Source organism: Channa argus, unplaced genomic scaffold (genome assembly GCF_033026475.1).
Source record: "Channa argus isolate prfri unplaced genomic scaffold, Channa argus male v1.0 Contig032, whole genome shotgun sequence".
NCBI classification, from domain to species: Eukaryota; Metazoa; Chordata; class Actinopteri; order Anabantiformes; family Channidae; genus Channa; species Channa argus.
In genome coordinates this window covers 158703-179424 of record NW_027125251.1, presented here as the reverse complement: position 1 = coordinate 179424, position 20722 = coordinate 158703, and the positions used below count along the sequence as shown (strand labels likewise).

The window sequence follows — 20722 nt, the reverse complement described above, 5'->3', positions numbered from 1 at the left end:
TGTGCTGCCCGTAAACCCAAGCAAAAAAGCTTACAGCACCTGGTATTCCCACGCGGTCTTCCTACCAAGTACTAACCAGGCCCGGCTTTATTTGGCTGCCGAGATCGGACGAGATCAGACGAGATCGGGCGCTTAGAGAGCAGTGTGGCCGTAAGCTGCATTTGACATCATCAAAAGCTCTTAAAAACGCTGGAGAAGCAGAATGCATGACACTTGCTAAGAAGAAGATAAATGTGGCAAAGTACAAAGTACTATAACTGTACTGGTCTGTTACGCCCCTGTCTAGGGGGTCAGGGTGCAACATACAAAGATAAATTAGCATGTTCCCTCTCCGATCCCCAAACCAAAATCCAGGATCGAGATGTTCCAACAGAATGATATTTATTTTAAACGAAAGAAAGTGTCAAACAAAACATGACACTACAACTCAGGGCGAACCAAGGACCAACATAATAAACAAATTAAGCCATTTCCCACAGAAAGTGCTAGCTAGCCTGATAGAAATAAACAAACCAAAAGACAGTCGCTAACCCTAACTCCCAAATGTGAAAACAATCCAAAGAAAATGACAGTTCACCCCTACAGATTTAATACTATTTACAAAATATACAATTTATAGACAAAACCACGGCACAAAACCTAACAATTCAAAAATGCTAAATAAGGTTTGGAAACCAAGAACAGCAAACAGGTGCTGCTGCCAGAAAGAGCCTCGCTAGCTGTTGGGAACCGTACTTTTAAAACTCCAGGAAGTGTAGGATGGACCAATCAGCTTCCTGTACTGCCCCCCAATCCGGCCAATCAGGCAGGGCACCTATAAGAACAACAAAAAAAAAACAACACATATGGCCAGGACCGTAACATGGTCTACTAGTAATGAAGCACGATGGTTGACAAACCAATAAATTATCAAAATAGCAATGAAAGAACAAAATTTGATGAAAATATGGAACAATTTCTATGAATAAATAGGCAGTAACACCAGCTTGTGCTGCCCGTAAACCCAAGCAAAAAAGCTTACAGCACCTGGTATTCCCAGGCGGTCTTCCAACCAAGTACTAACTAGGCCCGGCCTTATTTGGCTGCCGAGATCGGACGAGATCGGGCGCTTAGAGAGCGGTGTGGCCGTAAGCTGCATTTGACATCATCAACAGCTCCTAAAAACGCTGGAGAAGCAGAATGCATGACACTTGCTAAGAAGAAGATAAATGTGGCAAAGTACAAAGTACTATAACTGCACTGGTCTGTTACGCCCCTGTCCAGGGGGTCAGGGTGCAACATACAAAGATAAATTAGCATGTTCCCTCTCCGATCCCCAAACCAAAATCCAGGATCGAGATGTTCCAACAGAATGATATTTATTTTAAACGAAAGAAAGTGTCAAACAAAACATGACACTACAACTAAGGGCGAACCAAGGCCAACATAATAAACAAAATAAGCCATTTCCCATAGAAAGTGCTAGCTAGCCTGATAGAAATAAACAAACCAAAAGACAGTCGCTAACCCTTACTCCCTAATGTGAAAACAGTCCAAGAAAATGGCAGTTCACCCCTACAGATTTAATACTATTTACAAAATATACAATTTATTTAACATGGTCTACTAGTAATGAAGCACGATGGTTGAGAAACCAATAAAGTAGCAAAACAACAGCAATGAAAGAACAAAATTTGATGAAAATATAGAACAATTTCTATGAATAAATAGGCAGTAACACCAGCTTGTGCTGCCCGTAAACCCAAGCAAAAAAGCTTAAAGCACCTGGTATTCCCAGGCGGTCTTCCTACCAAGTACTAACCAGGCCCGGCTCTATTTGGCTGCCGAGATCGGACGAGATCGGGCGCTTAGAGAGCGGTGTGGCCGTAAGCTGCATTTGACATCATCAACAGCTCTTAAAAACGCTGGAGAAGCAGAATGCATGACACTTGCTAAGAAGAAGATAAATGTGGCAAAGTACAAAGTAATATAACTGTACTGGTCTGTTACGCCCCTGTCCAGGGGGTCAGGGTGCAACATACAAAGATAAATTAGCATGTTCCCTCTCCGATCCCCAAACCAAACTCCAGTATCGAGATGTTCCAACAGAATGATATTTATTTTAAACGAAAGAAAGTGTCAAACAAAACATGACACTACAACTCAGGGCGAACCAAGGCCAACATAATAAACAAAATAAGCCATTTCCCACAGAAAGTGCTAGCTAGCCTGATAGAAATAAACAAACCAAAAGACAGTCGCTAACCCTAACTCCCTAATGTGAAAACAAGAGAAAACAATCAAAAGAAAATGGCTGTTCACCACTACAGATTTAATACTATTTACAAAATATACAATTTATAAACAAAACCACGGCACAAAACCTAACAATTCAAAAATGCTAAATAAGGTTTGGAAACCAAGAACAGCAAACAGGTGCTGATGCCAGAAAGAGCCTCGCTAGCTGTTGGGAACCGTACTTTTAAAACTCCAGGAAGTGTAGGATGGACCAATCAGCTTCCTGTACTGCCCCCCAATCCGGCCAATCAGGCAGGGCACCTATAAGAACAAGAAAATAAAAACAACACATATGGCCAGGACCGTAACATGGTCTACTAGTAATGAAGCACGATGGTTGACAAACCAATAAAGTAGCAAAATAGCAATGAAAGAACAAAATTTGATGAAAATATGGAACAATTCCTATGAATAAATAGGCAGTAACACCAGCTTGTGCTGCCCGTAAACCCAAGCAAAAAAGCTTACAGCACCTGGTATTCCCAGGCGGTCTTCCTACCAAGTACTAACCAGGCCCGGCTCTATTTGGCTGCCGAGATCGGACGAGATCGGACGAGATCGGGCGCTTAGAGAGCGGTGCGGCCGTAAGCTGCATTTGACATCATCAACAGCTCTTAAAAACGCTGGAGAACCAGAATGCATGACACTCGCTAAGAAGAAGATAAATGTGGCAAAGTACAAAGTACTATAACTGTACTGGTCTGTTACGCCCCTGTCTAGGGGGTCAGGGTGCAACATACAAAGATAAATTAGCATGTTCCCTCTCCGATCCCCAAACCAAAATCCAGGATCGAGATGTTCCAACAGAATGATATTTATTTTAAACGAAAGAAAGTGTCAAACAAAACATGACACTACAACTCAGGGCGAACCAAGGCCAACATAATAAACAAAATAAGCTATTTCCCACAGAAAGTGCTAGCTAGCCTGATAGAAATAAACAAACCAAAAGACAGTCGCTAACCCTTACTCCCTAATGGGAAAACAGTCCAAGAAAATGGCAGTTCACCCCTACAGATTTAATACTATTTACAAAATATACAATTTATAAACAAAACCACGGCACAAAACCTAACAATTCAAAAATGCTAAATAAGGTTTGGAAACCAAGAACAGCAAACAGGTGCTGCTGCCAGAAAGAGCCTCGCTAGCTGTTGGAAACCGTACTTTTAAAACTCCAGGAAGTGTAGGATGGACCAATCAGCTTCCTGTACTGCCCCTCAATCCGGCCAATCAGGCAGGGCACCTATAAGAACGAGAAAATAAAAACAACACATATGGCCAGGACCGTAACATGGTCTACTAGTAATGAAGCACGATGGTTGAAAAACCAATAAAGTAGCAAAACAGCAATGAAAGAACAAAATTTGATGAAAATATAGAACAATTTCTATGAATAAATAGGCAGTAACACCAGCTTGTGCTGCCCGTAAACCCAAGCAAAAAAGCTTACAGCACCTGGTATTCCCAGGCGGTCTTCCTACCAAGTACTAACCAGGCCCGGCTCTATTTGGCTGCCGAGATCGGACGAGATTGGGCGCTTAGAGAGCGGTGTGGCCGTAAGCTGCATTTGACATCATCAACAGCTCTTAAAAACACTGGAGAAGCAGAATGCATGACACTTGCTAAGAAGAAGACAAATGTGGCAAAGTACAAAGTACTATAACTGTAATGGTCTGTTACGCCCCTGTCCAGGGGGTCAGGGTGCAACATACAAAGATAAATTAGCATGTTCCCTCTCCGATCCCCAAACCAAAATCCAGGATCGAGATGTTCCAACAGAATGATATTTATTTTAAACGAAAGAAAGTGTCAAACAAAACATGACACTACAACTCAGGGCGAACCAAGGCCAACATAATAAACAAAATAAGCCATTTCCCACAGAAAGTGCTAGCTAGCCTGATAGAAATAAACAAACCAAAAGACAGTCGCTAACCCTAACTCCCTAATGTGAAAACAGTCCAAAGAAAATGGCTGTTCACCCCTACAGATTTAATACTATTTACAAAATATACAATTTATAAACAAAACCACGGCACAAAACCTAACAATTCAAAAATGCTAAATAAGGTTTGGAAACCAAGAACAGCAAACAGGTGCTGCTGCCAGAAAGAGCCTCGCTAGCTGTTGGGAACCGTACTTTTAAAACTCCAGGAAGTGTAGGATGGACCAATCAGCTTCCTGTACTGCCCCTCAATCCGGCCAATCAGGCAGGGCACCTATAAGAACAACATATCAAAAACAACACATATGGCCAGGACCGTAAAATGGTCTACTAGTAATGAAGCACGATGGTTGACAAACCAATAAAGTAGCAAAACAGTAATGAAAGAACAAAATTTGATGAAAATATAGAACAATTTCTATGAATAAATAGGCAGTAACACCAGCTTGTGCTGCCCGTAAACCCAAGCAAAAAAGCTTACAGCACCTGGTATTCCCACGCGGTCTTCCTACCAAGTACTAACCAGGCCCGGCTCTATTTGGCTGCCGAGATCGGACGAGATCGGGCGCTTAGAGAGCGGTGTGGCCGTAAGCTGCATTTGACATCATCAACAGCTCTTAAAAACGTTGGAGAAGCAGAATGCATGAAACTTGCTAAGACGAAGATAAATGTGGCAAAGTACAAAGTACTATAACTGTACTGGTCTGTTACGCCCCTGTCCAGGGGGTCAGGGTGCAACATACAAAGATAAATTAGCATGTTCCCTCTCCGATCCCCAAACCAAAATCCAGGATCGAGATGTTCCAACAGAATGATATTTATTTTAAACGAAAGAAAGTGTCAAACAAAACATGACACTACAACTCAGGGCGAACCAAGGCCAACATAATAAACAAAATAAGCCATTTCCCACAGAAAGTGCTAGCTAGCCTGATAGAAATAAACAAACCAAAACACAGTCGCTAACCCTAACTCCCTAATGTGAAAACAGTCCAAAGAAAATGGCTGTTCACCCCTACAGATTTAATACTATTTACAAAATATACAATTTATAAACAAAACCACGGCATAAAACCTAACAATTCAAAAATGCTAAATAAAGTTTGGAAACCAAGAACAGCAAACAGGTGCTGCTGCCAGAAAGAGCCTCGCTAGCTGTTGGGAACCGTACTTTTAAAACTCCAGGAAGTGTAGGATGGACCAATCAGCTTCCTGTACTGCCCCCCAATCCGGCCAATCAGGCAGGGCACCTATAAGAACAACAAAATAAAAACAACACATATGGCCAGGACCGTAACATGGTCTACTAGTAATGAAGCACGATGGTTGACAAACCAATAAAGTAGCAAAACAGCAATGAAAGAACAAAATTTGATGAAAATAAAGAACAATTTCTATGAATAAATAGGCAGTAACACCAGCTTGTGCTGCCCGTAAACCCAAGCAAAAAAGCTTACAGCACCTGGTATTCCCAGGCGGTCTTCCTACCAAGTACTAACCAGGCCCGGCTCTATTTGGCTGCCGAGATCGGACGAGATCGGGCGCTTAGAGAGCGGTGTGGCCGTAAGCTGCATTTGACATCATCAACAGCTCTTAAAAACGCTGGAGAAGCAGAATGCATGACACTTGCTAAGAAGAAGATAAATGTGGCAAAGTACAAAGTACTATAACTGTACTGGTCTGTTACGCCCCTGTCCAGGGGGTCAGGGTGCAACATACAAAGATAAATTAGCATGTTCCCTCTCCGATCCCCAAACCAAAATCCAGGATCGAGATGTTCCAACAGAATGATATTTATTTTAAACGAAAGAAAGTGTCAAACAAAACATGACACTACAACTCAGGGCGAACCAAGGCCAACATAATAAACAAAATAAGCCATTTCCCACAGAAAGTGCTAGCTAGCCTGATAGAAATAAACAAACCAAAAGACAGTCGCTAACCCTAACTCCCTAATGTGAAAACAAGAGAAAACAATCAAAAGAAAATGGCTGTTCACCCCTACAGATTTAATACGAATTACAAAATATACAATTTATAAACAAAACCACGGCACAAAACCTAACAATTCAAAAATGCTAAATAAGGTTTGGAAACCAAGAACAGCAAACAGGTGCTGCTGCCAGAAAGAGCCTCGCTAGCTGTTGGGAACCGTACTTTTAAAACTCCAGGAAGTGTAGGATGGACCAATCAGCTTCCTGTACTGCCCCTCAATCCGGCCAATCAGGCAGGGCACCTATAAGAACGAGAAAATAAAAACAACACATATGGCCAGGACCGTAACATGGTCTACTAGTAATGAAGCACGATGGTTGAAAAACCAATAAAGTAGCAAAACAGCAATGAAAGAACAAAATTTGATGAAAATATAGAACAATTTCTATGAATAAATAGGCAGTAACACCAGCTTGTGCTGCCCGTAAACCCAAGCAAAAAAGCTTACAGCACCTGGTATTCCCAGGCGGTCTTCCTACCAAGTACTAACCAGGCCCGGCTCTATTTGGCTGCCGAGATCGGACGAGATCGGGCGCTTAGAGAGCGGTGTGGCCGTAAGCTGCATTTGACATCATCAACAGCTCTTAAAAACGCTGGAGAAGCAGAATGCATGACACTTGCTAAGAAGAAGATAAATGTGGCAAAGTACAAAGTACTATAACTGTACTGGTCTGTTACGCCCCTGTCCAGGGGGTCAGGGTGCAACATACAAAGATAAATTAGCATGTTCCCTCTCCGATCCCCAAACCAAACTCCAGTATCGAGATGTTCCAACAGAATAATATTTATTTTAAACGAAAGAAAGTGTCAAACAAAACATGACACTACAACTCAGGGTAAACCAAGGCCAACATAATAAACAAAATAAGCCATTTCCCACAGAAAGTGCTAGCTAGCCTGATAGAAATAAACAATCCAAAAGACAGTCGCTAACCCTAACTCCCTAATGTGAAAACAAGAGAAAACAATCAAAAGAAAATGGCTGTTCACCCCTACAGATTTAATACGAATTACAAAATATACAATTTATAAACAAAACCACGGCACAAAACCTAACAATTCAAAAATGCTAAATAAGGTTTGGAAACCAAGAACAGCAAACAGGTGCTGCTGCCAGAAAGAGCCTCGCTAGCTGTTGGGAACCGTACTTTTAAAACTCCAGGAAGTGTAGGATGGACCAATCAGCTTCCTGTACTGCCCCCCAATCCGGCCAATCAGGCAGGGCACCTATAAGAACAACAAATCAAAAACAACACATATGGCCAGGACCGTAACATGGTCTACTAGTAATGAAGCACAATGGTTGAAAAACCAATAAAGTAGCAAAACAGCAATGAAAGAACAAAATTTGATGAAAATATAGAACAATTTCTATGAATAAATTGGCAGTAACACCAGCTTGTGCTGCCCGTAAACCCAAGCAAAAAAGCTTACAGCACCTGGTATTCCCAGGCGGTCTTCCTACCAAGTACTAACCAGGCCCGGCTCTATTTGGCTGCCGAGATCGGACGAGATCGGGCGCTTAGAGAGCGGTGTGGCCGTAAGCTGCATTTGACATCATCAACAGCTCTTAAAAACGCTGGAGAAGCAGAATGCATGACACTTGCTAAGAAGAAGATAAATGTGGCAAAGTACAAAGTACTATAACTGTACTGGTCTGTTACGCCCCTGTCCAGGGGGTCAGGGTGCAACATACAAAGATAAATTAGCATGTTCCCTCTCCGATCCCCAAACCAAAATCCAGGATCGAGATGTTCCAACAGAATGATATTTATTTTAAACGAAAGAAAGTGTCAAACAAAACATGACACTACAACTCAGGGCGAACCAAGGCCAACATAATAAACAAAATAAGCCATTTCCCACAGAAAGTGCTAGCTAGCCTGATAGAAATAAACAAACCAAAAGACAGTCGCTAACCCTAACTCCCAAATGTGAAAACAATCCAAAGAAAATGGCAGTTCACCCCTACAGATTTAATACTATTTACAAAATATACAATTTATAAACAAAACCACGGCATAAAACCTAACAATTCAAAAATGCTAAATAAAGTTTGGAAACCAAGAACAGCAAACAGGTGCTGCTGCCAGAAAGAGCCTCGCTAGCTGTTGGGAACCGTACTTTTAAAACTCCAGGAAGTGTAGGATGGACCAATCAGCTTCCTGTACTGCCCCCCAATCCGGCCAATCAGGCAGGGCACCTATAAGAACAACAAAATAAAAACAACACATATGGCCAGGACCGTAACATGGTCTACTAGTAATGAAGCACGATGGTTGACAAACCAATAAAGTAGCAAAACAGCAATGAAAGAACAAAATTTGATGAAAATATAGAACAATTTCTATGAATAAATAGGCAGTAACACCAGCTTGTGCTGCCCGTAAACCCAAGCAAAAAAGCTTACAGCACCTGGTATTCCCAGGTGGTCTTCCTACCAAGTACTAACCAGGCCCGGCTCTATTTGGCTGCCGAGATCGGACGAGATCGGGCGCTTAGAGAGCGGTGTGGCCGTAAGCTGCATTTGACATCATCAACAGCTCTTAAAAACGCTGGAGAAGCAGAATGCATGACACTTGCTAAGAAGAAGATAAATGTGGCAAAGTACAAAGTACTATAACTGTACTGGTCTGTTACGCCCCTGTCCAGGGGGTCAGGGTGCAACATACAAAGATAAATTAGCATGTTCCCTCTCCGATCCCCAAACCAAAATCCAGGATCGAGATGTTCCAACAGAATGATATTTATTTTAAACGAAAGAAAGTGTCAAACAAAACATGACACTACAACTCAGGGCGAACCAAGGCCAACATAATAAACAAAATAAGCCATTTCCCACAGAAAGTGCTAGCTAGCCTGATAGAAATAAACAAACCAAAAGACAGTCGCTAACCCTAACTCCCTAATGTGAAAACAGTCCAAAGAAAATGGCTGTTCACCCCTACAGATTTAATACTATTTACAAAATATACAATTTATAAACAAAACCACGGCACAAAACCTAACAATTCAAAAATGCTAAATAAGGTTTGGAAACCAAGAACAGCAAACAGGTGCTGCTGCCAGAAAGAGCCTCGCTAGCTGTTGGGAACCGTACTTTTAAAACTCCAGGAAGTGTAGGATGGACCAATCAGCTTCCTGTACTGCCCCTCAATCCGGCCAATAAGGCAGGGCACCTATAAGAACAACATATCAAAAACAACACATATGGCCAGGACCGTAACATGGTCTACTAGTAATGAAGCACGATGGTTGACAAACCAATAAAGTAGCAAAACAGTAATGAAAGAACAAAATTTGATGAAAATATAGAACAATTTCTATGAATAAATAGGCAGTAACACCAGCTTGTGCTGCCCGTAAACCCAAGCAAAAAAGCTTACAGCACCTGGTATTCCCACGCGGTCTTCCTACCAAGTACTAACCAGGCCCGGCTCTATTTGGCTGCCGAGATCGGACGAGATCGGGCGCTTAGAGAGCGGTGTGGCCGTAAGCTGCATTTGACATCATCAACAGCTCTTAAAAACGTTGGAGAAGCAGAATGCATGAAACTTGCTAAGACGAAGATAAATGTGGCAAAGTACAAAGTACTATAACTGTACTGGTCTGTTACGCCCCTGTCCAGGGGGTCAGGGTGCAACATACAAAGATAAATTAGCATGTTCCCTCTCCGATCCCCAAACCAAAATCCAGGATCGAGATGTTCCAACAGAATGATATTTATTTTAAACGAAAGAAAGTGTCAAACAAAACATGACACTACAACTCAGGGCGAACCAAGGCCAACATAATAAACAAAATAAGCCATTTCCCACAGAAAGTGCTAGCTAGCCTGATAGAAATAAACAAACCAAAACACAGTCGCTAACCCTAACTCCCTAATGTGAAAACAGTCCAAAGAAAATGGCTGTTCACCCCTACAGATTTAATACTATTTACAAAATATACAATTTATAAACAAAACCACGGCATAAAACCTAACAATTCAAAAATGCTAAATAAAGTTTGGAAACCAAGAACAGCAAACAGGTGCTGCTGCCAGAAAGAGCCTCGCTAGCTGTTGGGAACCGTACTTTTAAAACTCCAGGAAGTGTAGGATGGACCAATCAGCTTCCTGTACTGCCCCCCAATCCGGCCAATCAGGCAGGGCACCTATAAGAACAACAAAATAAAAACAACACATATGGCCAGGACCGTAACATGGTCTACTAGTAATGAAGCACGATGGTTTTAAAAACCAATAAAGTAGCAAAACAGCAATGAAAGAACAAAATTTGATGAAACTATAGAACAATTTCTATGAATAAATTGGCAGTAACACCAGCTTGTGCTGCCCGTAAACCCAAGCAAAAAAGCTTACAGCACCTGGTATTCCCAGGCGGTCTTCCTACCAAGTACTAACCAGGCCCGGCTCTATTTGGCTGCCGAGATCGGACGAGATCGGGCGCTTAGAGAGCGGTGTGGCCGTAAGCTGCATTTGACATCATCAACAGCTCTTAAAAACGCTGGAGAAGCAGAATGCATGACACTTGCTAAGAAGAAGATAAATGTGGCAAAGTACAAAGTACTATAACTGTACTGGTCTGTTACGCCCCTGTCCAGGGGGTCAGGGTGCAACATACAAAGATAAATTAGCATGTTCCCTCTCCGATCCCCAAACCAAAATCCAGGATCGAGATGTTCCAACAGAATGATATTTATTTTAAACGAAAGAAAGTGTCAAACAAAACATGACACTACAACTCAGGGCGAACCAAGGCCAACATAATAAACAAAATAAGCCATTTCCCACAGAAAGTGCTAGCTAGCCTGATAGAAATAAACAAACCAAAAGACAGTCGCTAACCCTAACTCCCTAATGTGAAAACAAGAGAAAACAATCAAAAGAAAATGGCTGTTCACCCCTACAGATTTAATACGAATTACAAAATATACAATTTATAAACAAAACCACGGCACAAAACCTAACAATTCAAAAATGCTAAATAAGGTTTGGAAACCAAGAACAGCAAACAGGTGTTACTGCCAGAAAGAGCCTCGCTAGCTGTTGGGAACCGTACTTTTAAAACTCCAGGAAGTGTAGGATGGACCAATCAGCTTCCTGTACTGCCCCTCAATCCGGCCAATCAGGCAGGGCACCTATAAGAACGAGAAAATAAAAACAACACATATGGCCAGGACCGTAACATGGTCTACTAGTAATGTAGCACGATGGTTGAAAAACCAATAAAGTAGCAAAACAGCAATGAAAGAACAAAATTTGATGAAAATATAGAACAATTTCTATGAATAAATAGGCAGTAACACCAGCTTGTGCTGCACGTAAACCCAAGCAAAAAAGCTTACAGCACCTGGTATTCCCAGGTGGTCTTCCTACCAAGTACTAACCAGGCCCGGCTCTATTTGGCTGCCGAGATCGGACGAGATCGGGCGCTTAGAGAGCGGTGTGGCCGTAAGCTGCATTTGACATCATCAACAGCTCTTAAAAACACTGGAGAAGCAGAATGCATGACACTTGCTAAGAAGAAGACAAATGTGGCAAAGTACAAAGTACTATAACTGTACTGGTCTGTTACGCCCCTGTCCAGGGGGTCAGGGTGCAACATACAAAGATAAATTAGCATGTTCCCTCTCCGATCCCCAAACCAAAATCCAGGATCGAGATGTTCCAACAGAATGATATTTATTTTAAACGAAAGAAAGTGTCAAACAAAACATGACACTACAACTCAGGGCGAACCAAGGCCAACATAATAAACAAAATAAGCCATTTCCCACAGAAAGTGCTAGCTAGCCTGATAGAAATAAACAAACCAAAAGACAGTCGCTAACCCTAACTCCCTAATGTGAAAACAGTCCAAAGAAAATGGCTGTTCACCCCTACAGATTTAATACTATTTACAAAATATACAATTTATAAACAAAACCACGGCACAAAACCTAACAATTCAAAAATGCTAAATAAGGTTTGGAAACCAAGAACAGCAAACAGGTGCTGCTGCCAGAAAGAGCCTCGCTAGCTGTTGGGAACCGTACTTTTAAAACTCCAGGAAGTGTAGGATGGACCAATCAGCTTCCTGTACTGCCCCCCAATCCGGCCAATCAGGCAGGGCACCTATAAGAACAACAAAATAAAAACAACACATATGGCCAGGACCGTAACATGGTCTACTAGTAATGAAGCACGATGGTTTTAAAAACCAATAAAGTAGCAAAACAGCAATGAAAGAACAAAATTTGATGAAACTATAGAACAATTTCTATGAATAAATTGGCAGTAACACCAGCTTGTGCTGCCCGTAAACCCAAGCAAAAAAGCTTACAGCACCTGGTATTCCCAGGCGGTCTTCCTACCAAGTACTAACCAGGCCCGGCTCTATTTGGCTGCCGAGATCGGACGAGATCGGGCGCTTAGAGAGCGGTGTGGCCGTAAGCTGCATTTGACATCATCAACAGCTCTTAAAAACGCTGGAGAAGCAGAATGCATGACACTTGCTAAGAAGAAGATAAATGTGGCAAAGTACAAAGTACTATAACTGTACTGGTCTGTTACGCCCCTGTCCAGGGGGTCAGGGTGCAACATACAAAGATAAATTAGCATGTTCCCTCTCCGATCCCCAAACCAAAATCCAGGATCGAGATGTTCCAACAGAATGATATTTATTTTAAACGAAAGAAAGTGTCAAACAAAACATGACACTACAACTCAGGGCGAACCAAGGCCAACATAATAAACAAAATAAGCCATTTCCCACAGAAAGTGCTAGCTAGCCTGATAGAAATAAACAAACCAAAAGACAGTCGCTAACCCTAACTCCCTAATGTGAAAACAAGAGAAAACAATCAAAAGAAAATGGCTGTTCACCCCTACAGATTTAATACGAATTACAAAATATACAATTTATAAACAAAACCACGGCACAAAACCTAACAATTCAAAAATGCTAAATAAGGTTTGGAAACCAAGAACAGCAAACAGGTGTTACTGCCAGAAAGAGCCTCGCTAGCTGTTGGGAACCGTACTTTTAAAACTCCAGGAAGTGTAGGATGGACCAATCAGCTTCCTGTACTGCCCCTCAATCCGGCCAATCAGGCAGGGCACCTATAAGAACGAGAAAATAAAAACAACACATATGGCCAGGACCGTAACATGGTCTACTAGTAATGTAGCACGATGGTTGAAAAACCAATAAAGTAGCAAAACAGCAATGAAAGAACAAAATTTGATGAAAATATAGAACAATTTCTATGAATAAATAGGCAGTAACACCAGCTTGTGCTGCCCGTAAACCCAAGCAAAAAAGCTTACAGCACCTGGTATTCCCAGGTGGTCTTCCTACCAAGTACTAACCAGGCCCGGCTCTATTTGGCTGCCGAGATCGGACGAGATCGGGCGCTTAGAGAGCGGTGTGGCCGTAAGCTGCATTTGACATCATCAACAGCTCTTAAAAACACTGGAGAAGCAGAATGCATGACACTTGCTAAGAAGAAGACAAATGTGGCAAAGTACAAAGTACTATAACTGTACTGGTCTGTTACGCCCCTGTCCAGGGGGTCAGGGTGCAACATACAAAGATAAATTAGCATGTTCCCTCTCCGATCCCCAAACCAAAATCCAGGATCGAGATGTTCCAACAGAATGATATTTATTTTAAACGAAAGAAAGTGTCAAACAAAACATGACACTACAACTCAGGGCGAACCAAGGCCAACATAATAAACAAAATAAGCCATTTCCCACAGAAAGTGCTAGCTAGCCTGATAGAAATAAACAAACCAAAAGACAGTCGCTAACCCTAACTCCCTAATGTGAAAACAGTCCAAAGAAAATGGCTGTTCACCCCTACAGATTTAATACTATTTACAAAATATACAATTTATAAACAAAACCACGGCACAAAACCTAACAATTCAAAAATGCTAAATAAGGTTTGGAAACCAAGAACAGCAAACAGGTGCTGCTGCCAGAAAGAGCCTCGCTAGCTGTTGGGAACCGTACTTTTAAAACTCCAGGAAGTGTAGGATGGACCAATCAGCTTCCTGTACTGCCCCTCAATCCGGCCAATCAGGCAGGGCACCTATAAGAACAACATATCAAAAACAACACATATGGCCAGGACCGTAACATGGTCTACTAGTAATGAAGCACGATGGTTGACAAACCAATAAAGTAGCAAAACAGTAATGAAAGAACAAAATTTGATGAAAATATAGAACAATTTCTATGAATAAATAGGCAGTAACACCAGCTTGTGCTGCCCGTAAACCCAAGCAAAAAAGCTTACAGCACCTGGTATTCCCACGCGGTCTTCCTACCAAGTACTAACCAGGCCCGGCTCTATTTGGCTGTCGAGATCGGACGAGATCGGGCGCTTAGAGAGCGGTGTGGCCGTAAGCTGCATTTGACATCATCAACAGCTCTTAAAAACGTTGGAGAAGCAGAATGCATGAAACTTGCTAAGACGAAGATAAATGTGGCAAAGTACAAAGTACTATAACTGTACTGGTCTGTTACGCCCCTGTCCAGGGGGTCAGGGTGCAACATACAAAGATAAATTAGCATGTTCCCTCTCCGATCCCCAAACCAAAATCCAGGATCGAGATGTTCCAACAGAATGATATTTATTTTAAACGAAAGAAAGTGTCAAACAAAACATGACACTACAACTCAGGGCGAACCAAGGCCAACATAATAAACAAAATAAGCCATTTCCCACAGAAAGTGCTAGCTAGCCTGATAGAAATAAACAAACCAAAACACAGTCGCTAACCCTAACTCCCTAATGTGAAAACAGTCCAAAGAAAATGGCTGTTCACCCCTACAGATTTAATACTATTTACAAAATATACAATTTATAAACAAAACCACGGCATAAAACCTAACAATTCAAAAATGCTAAATAAAGTTTGGAAACCAAGAACAGCAAACAGGTGCTGCTGCCAGAAAGAGCCTCGCTAGCTGTTGGGAACCGTACTTTTAAAACTCCAGGAAGTGTAGGATGGACCAATCAGCTTCCTGTACTGCCCCCCAATCCGGCCAATCAGGCAGGGCACCTATAAGAACAACAAAATAAAAACAACACATATGGCCAGGACCGTAACATGGTCTACTAGTAATGAAGCACGATGGTTGAAAAACCAATAAAGTAGCAAAACAGCAATGAAAGAACAAAATTTGATGAAAATAAAGAACAATTTCTATGAATAAATAGGCAGTAACACCAGCTTGTGCTGCCCGTAAACCCAAGCAAAAAAGCTTACAGCACCTGGTATTCCCAGGCGGTCTTCCTACCAAGTACTAACCAGGCCCGGCTCTATTTGGCTGCCGAGATCGGACGAGATCGGGCGCTTAGAGAGCGGTGTGGCCGTAAGCTGCATTTGACATCATCAACAGCTCTTAAAAACGCTGGAGAAGCAGAATGCATGACACTTGCTAAGAAGAAGATAAATGTGGCAAAGTACAAAGTACTATAACTGTACTGGTCTGTTACGCCCCTGTCCAGGGGGTCAGGGTGCAACATACAAAGATAAATTAGCATGTTCCCTCTCCGATCCCCAAACCAAAATCCAGGACCGAGATGTTCCAACAGAATGATATTTATTTTAAACGAAAGAAAGTGTCAAACAAAACATGACACTACAACTCAGGGCGAACCAAGGCCAACATAATAAACAAAATAAGCCATTTCCCACAGAAAGTGCTAGCTAGCCTGATAGAAATAAACAAACCAAAAGACAGTCGCTAACCCTAACTCCCTAATGTAAAAACAAGAGAAAACAATCAAAAGAAAATGGCTGTTCACCCCTACAGATTTAATACTATTTACAAAATATACAATTTATAAACAAAACCACGGCATAAAACCTAACAATTCAAAAATGCTAAATAAAGTTTGGAAACCAAGAACAGCAAACAGGTGCTGCTGCCAGAAAGAGCCTCGCTAGCTGTTGGGAACCGTACTTTTAAAACTCCAGGAAGTGTAGGATGGACCAATCAGCTTCCTGTACTGCCCCCCAATCCGGCCAATCAGGCAGGGCACCTATAAGAACAACAAAATAAAAACAACACATATGGCCAGGACCGTAACATGGTCTACTAGTAATGAAGCACGATGGTTGAAAAACCAATAAAGTAGCAAAACAGCAATGAAAGAACAAAATTTGATGAAAATAAAGAACAATTTCTATGAATAAATAGGCAGTAACACCAGCTTGTGCTGCCCGTAAACCCAAGCAAAAAAGCTTACAGCACCTGGTATTCCCAGGCGGTCTTCCTACCAAGTACTAACCAGGCCCGGCTCTATTTGGCTGCCGAGATCGGACGAGATCGGGCGCTTAGAGAGCGGTGTGGCCGTAAGCTGCATTTGACATCATCAACAGCTCTTAAAAACGCTGGAGAAGCAGAATGCATGACACTTGCTAAGAAGAAGATAAATGTGGCAAAGTACAAAGTACTATAACTGTACTGGTCTGTTACGCCCCTGTCCAGGGGGTCAGGGTGCAACATACAAAGATAAATTAGCATGTTCCCTCTCCGATCCCCAAACCAAAATCCAGGACCGAGATGTTCCAACAGAATGATATTTATTTTAAACGAAAGAAAGTGTCAAACAAAACATGACACTACAACTCAGGGCGAACCAAGGCCAACATAATAAACAAAATAAGCCATTTCCCACAGAAAGTGCTAGCTAGCCTGATAGAAATAAACAAACCAAAAGACAGTCGCTAACCCTAACTCCCTAATGTGAAAACAAGAGAAAACAATCAAAAGAAAATGGCTGTTCACCCCTACAGATTTAATACGAATTACAAAATATACAATTTATAAACAAAACCACGGCACAAAACCTAACAATTCAAAAATGCTAAATAAGGTTTGGAAACCAAGAACAGCAAACAGGTGTTACTGCCAGAAAGAGCCTCGCTAGCTGTTGGGAACCGTACTTTTAAAACTCCAGGAAGTGTAGGATGGACCAATCAGCTTCCTGTACTGCCCCTCAATCCGGCCAATCAGGCAGGGCACCTATAAGAACGAGAAAATAAAAACAACACATATGGCCAGGACCGTAACATGGTCTACTAGTAATGAAGCACGATGGTTGAAAAACCAATAAAGTAGCAAAACAGCAATGAAAGAACAAAATTTGATGAAAATATAGAACAATTTCTATGAATAAATAGGCAGTAACACCAGCTTGTGCTGCCCGTAAACCCAAGCAAAAAAGCTTACAGCACCTGGTATTCCCAGGTGGTCTTCCTACCAAGTACTAACCAGGCCCGGCTCTATTTGGCTGCCGAGATCGGACAAGATTGGGCGCTTAGAGAGCGGTGTGGCCGTAAGCTGCATTTGACATCATCAACAGCTCTTAAAAACACTGGAGAAGCAGAAAGCATGACACTTGCTAAGAAGAAGACAAATGTGGCAAAGTACAAAGTACTATAACTGTACTGGTCTGTTACGCCCCTGTCCAGGGGGTCAGGGTGCAACATACAAAGATAAATTAGCATGTTCCCTCTCCGATCCCCAAACCAAAATCCAGGATCGAGATGTTCCAACAGAATGATATTTATTTTAAACGAAAGAAAGTGTCAAACAAAACATGACACTACAACTCAGGGCGAACCAAGGCCAACATAATAAACAAAATAAGCCATTTCCCACAGAAAGTGCTAGCTAGCCTGATAGAAATAAACAAACCAAAAGACAGTCGCTAACCCTAACTCCCTAATGTGAAAACAAGAGAAAACAATCAAAAGAAAATGGCTGTTCACCCCTACAGATTTAATACGAATTACAAAATATACAATTTATAAACAAAACCACGGCACAAAACCTAAGAATTCAAAAATGCTAAATAAGGTTTGGAAACCAAGAATAGCAAACAGGTGCTGCTGCCAGAAAGAGCCTCGCTAGCTGTTGGGAACCGTACTTTTAAAACTCCAGGAAGTGTAGGATGGACCAATCAGCTTCCTGTACTGCCCCTCAATCCGGCCAATCAGGCAGGGCACCTATAAGAACGAGAAAATAAAAACAACACATATGGCCAGGACCGTAACATGGTCTACTAGTAATGAAGCACGATGGTTGACAAACAAATAAAGTAGCAAAACAGCAATGAAAGAACAAAATTTGATGAAAATATAGAACAATTTCTATGAATAAATAGGCAGTAACACCAGCTTGTGCTGCCCGTAAACCCAAGCAAAAAAGCTTACAGCACCTGGTATTCCCACGCGGTCTTCCTACCAAGTACTAACCAGGCCCGGCTCTATTTGGCTGCCGAGATCGGACGAGATCGGGCGCTTAGAGAGCGGTGTGGCCGTAAGCTGCATTTGACATCATCAACAGCTCTTAAAAACGCTGGAGAAGCAGAATGCATGACACTTGCTAAGAAGAAGATAAATGTGGCAAAGTACAAAGTACTATAACTGTACTGGTCTGTTACGCCCCTGTCCAGGGGGTCAGGGTGCAACATACAAAGATAAATTAGCATGTTCCCTCTCCGATCCCCAAACCAAAATCCAGGATCGAGATGTTCCAACAGAATGATATTCATTTTAAACGAAAGAAAGTGTCAAACAAAACATGACACTACAACTCAGGGCGAACCAAGGCCAACATAATAAACAAAATAAGCCATTTCCCACAGAAAGTGCTAGCTAGCCTGATAGAAATAAACAAACCAAAAGACAGTCGCTAACCCTACTCCCAAATGTGAAAACAATCCAAAGAAAATGGCAGTTCACCCCTACAGATTTAATACTATTTACAAAATATACAATTTATAAACAAAACCACGGCATAAAACCTAACAATTCAAAAATGCTAAATAAAGTTTGGAAACCAAGAACAGCAAACAGGTGCTGCTGCCAGAAAGAGCCTCGCTAGCTGTTGGGAACCGTACTTTTAAAACTCCAGGAAGTGTAGGATGGACCAATCAGCTTCCTGTATTGCCCCCCAATCCGGCCAATCAGGCAGGGCACCTATAAGAACAACAAAATAAAAACAACACATATGGCCAGGACCGTAACATGGTCTACTAGTAATGAAGCACGATGGTTGACAAACCAATAAAGTAGCAAAACAGCAATGAAAGAACAAAATTTGATGAAAATATAGAACAATTTCTATGAATAAATAGGCAGTAACACCAGCTTGTGCTGCCCGTAAACCCAAGCAAAAAAGCTTACAGCACCTGGTATTCCCAGGCGGTCTTCTTACCAAGTACTAACCAGGCCCGGCTCTATTTGGCTGCCGAGATCGGACGAGATCGGGCGCTTAGAGAGCGGTGTGGCCGTAAGCTGCATTTGACATCATCAACAGCTCTTAAAAACGCTGGAGAAGCAGAATGCATGACACTTGCTAAGAAGAAGATAAATGTGGCAAAGTACAAAGTACTATAACTGTACTGGTCTGTTACGCCCCTGTCCAGGGGGTCAGGGTGCAACATACAAAGATAAATTAGCATGTTCCCTCTCCGATCCCCAAACCAAAATCCAGGACCGAGATGTTCCAACAGAATGATATTTATTTTAAACGAAAGAAAGTGTCAAACAAAACATGACACTACAACTCAGGGCGAACCAAGGCCAACATAATAAACAAAATAAGCCATTTCCCACAGAAAGTGCTAGCTAGCCTGATAGAAATAAACAAACCAAAAGACAGTCGCTAACCCTAACTCCCTAATGTGAAAACAAGAGAAAACAATCAAAAGAAAATGGCTGTTCACCCCTACAGATTTAATACTATTTACAAAATATACAATTTATAAACAAAACCACGGCATAAAACCTAACAATTCAAAAATGCTAAATAAAGTTTGGAAACCAAGAACAGCAAACAGGTGCTGCTGCCAGAAAGAGCCTCGCTAGCTGTTGGGAACCGTACTTTTAAAACTCCAGGAAGTGTAGGATGGACCAATCAGCTTCCTGTACTGCCCCCCAATCCGGCCCATCAGGCAGGGCACCTATAAGAACAACAAAATAAAAACAACACATATGGCCAGGACCGTAACATGGTCTACTAGTAATGAAGCACGATGGTTGACAAACCAATAAAGTAGCAAAACAGCAATGAAAGAACAAAATTTGATGAAAATATAGAACAATTTCTATGAATAAATAGGCAGTAACACCAGCTTGTGCTGCCCGTAAACCCAAGCAAAAAAGCTTACAGCACCTGGTATTCCCAGGCGGCCTTCCTACCAAGTACTAACCAGGCCCGGCTCTATTTGGCTGCCGAGATCGGACGAGATCGGGCGCTTAGAGAGCTGTGTGGCCGTAAGCTGCATAAAAACGTTGGAGAAGCAGAATGCATGAAACTTGCTAAGAAGAAGATAAATGTGGCAAAGTACAAAGTACTATAACTGTACTGGTCTGTTACGCCCCTGTCCAGGGGGTCAGGGTGCAACATACAAAGATAAATTAGCATGTTCCCTCTCCGATCCCCAAACCAAAATCCAGGATCGAGATGTTCCAACAGAATGATATTTA

General features: G+C 41.9%; 22 pseudogenes; all 22 read right to left on the bottom strand.

Moving 5' to 3' along the window:
- Positions 1-27: 27 nt before the first annotated feature.
- Positions 28-156, bottom strand: LOC137117036 (5S ribosomal RNA; annotated as a pseudogene).
- Positions 157-1014: 858 nt separating this feature from the next.
- LOC137116966 (5S ribosomal RNA) lies at positions 1015-1133 on the bottom strand (annotated as a pseudogene).
- Positions 1134-1752: 619 nt separating this feature from the next.
- On the bottom strand, positions 1753-1871 carry LOC137116963 (5S ribosomal RNA; annotated as a pseudogene).
- Positions 1872-2738: 867 nt separating this feature from the next.
- Positions 2739-2867, bottom strand: LOC137117031 (5S ribosomal RNA; annotated as a pseudogene).
- An 856-nt stretch (positions 2868-3723) lies between these two features.
- On the bottom strand, positions 3724-3842 carry LOC137116955 (5S ribosomal RNA; annotated as a pseudogene).
- Positions 3843-4699: 857 nt separating this feature from the next.
- LOC137116853 (5S ribosomal RNA) lies at positions 4700-4818 on the bottom strand (annotated as a pseudogene).
- An 857-nt stretch (positions 4819-5675) lies between these two features.
- LOC137116714 (5S ribosomal RNA) lies at positions 5676-5794 on the bottom strand (annotated as a pseudogene).
- An 867-nt stretch (positions 5795-6661) lies between these two features.
- LOC137116713 (5S ribosomal RNA) lies at positions 6662-6780 on the bottom strand (annotated as a pseudogene).
- Positions 6781-7647: 867 nt separating this feature from the next.
- On the bottom strand, positions 7648-7766 carry LOC137116712 (5S ribosomal RNA; annotated as a pseudogene).
- An 857-nt stretch (positions 7767-8623) lies between these two features.
- On the bottom strand, positions 8624-8742 carry LOC137116720 (5S ribosomal RNA; annotated as a pseudogene).
- Positions 8743-9599: 857 nt separating this feature from the next.
- On the bottom strand, positions 9600-9718 carry LOC137116852 (5S ribosomal RNA; annotated as a pseudogene).
- An 858-nt stretch (positions 9719-10576) lies between these two features.
- Positions 10577-10695, bottom strand: LOC137116711 (5S ribosomal RNA; annotated as a pseudogene).
- Positions 10696-11562: 867 nt separating this feature from the next.
- Positions 11563-11681, bottom strand: LOC137116709 (5S ribosomal RNA; annotated as a pseudogene).
- An 858-nt stretch (positions 11682-12539) lies between these two features.
- On the bottom strand, positions 12540-12658 carry LOC137116710 (5S ribosomal RNA; annotated as a pseudogene).
- An 867-nt stretch (positions 12659-13525) lies between these two features.
- On the bottom strand, positions 13526-13644 carry LOC137116698 (5S ribosomal RNA; annotated as a pseudogene).
- Positions 13645-14501: 857 nt separating this feature from the next.
- On the bottom strand, positions 14502-14620 carry LOC137116922 (5S ribosomal RNA; annotated as a pseudogene).
- Positions 14621-15477: 857 nt separating this feature from the next.
- LOC137116708 (5S ribosomal RNA) lies at positions 15478-15596 on the bottom strand (annotated as a pseudogene).
- An 867-nt stretch (positions 15597-16463) lies between these two features.
- On the bottom strand, positions 16464-16582 carry LOC137116707 (5S ribosomal RNA; annotated as a pseudogene).
- Positions 16583-17449: 867 nt separating this feature from the next.
- Positions 17450-17568, bottom strand: LOC137117005 (5S ribosomal RNA; annotated as a pseudogene).
- An 867-nt stretch (positions 17569-18435) lies between these two features.
- LOC137116851 (5S ribosomal RNA) lies at positions 18436-18554 on the bottom strand (annotated as a pseudogene).
- An 856-nt stretch (positions 18555-19410) lies between these two features.
- LOC137116931 (5S ribosomal RNA) lies at positions 19411-19529 on the bottom strand (annotated as a pseudogene).
- An 867-nt stretch (positions 19530-20396) lies between these two features.
- On the bottom strand, positions 20397-20515 carry LOC137116995 (5S ribosomal RNA; annotated as a pseudogene).
- Positions 20516-20722: the final 207 nt, after the last annotated feature.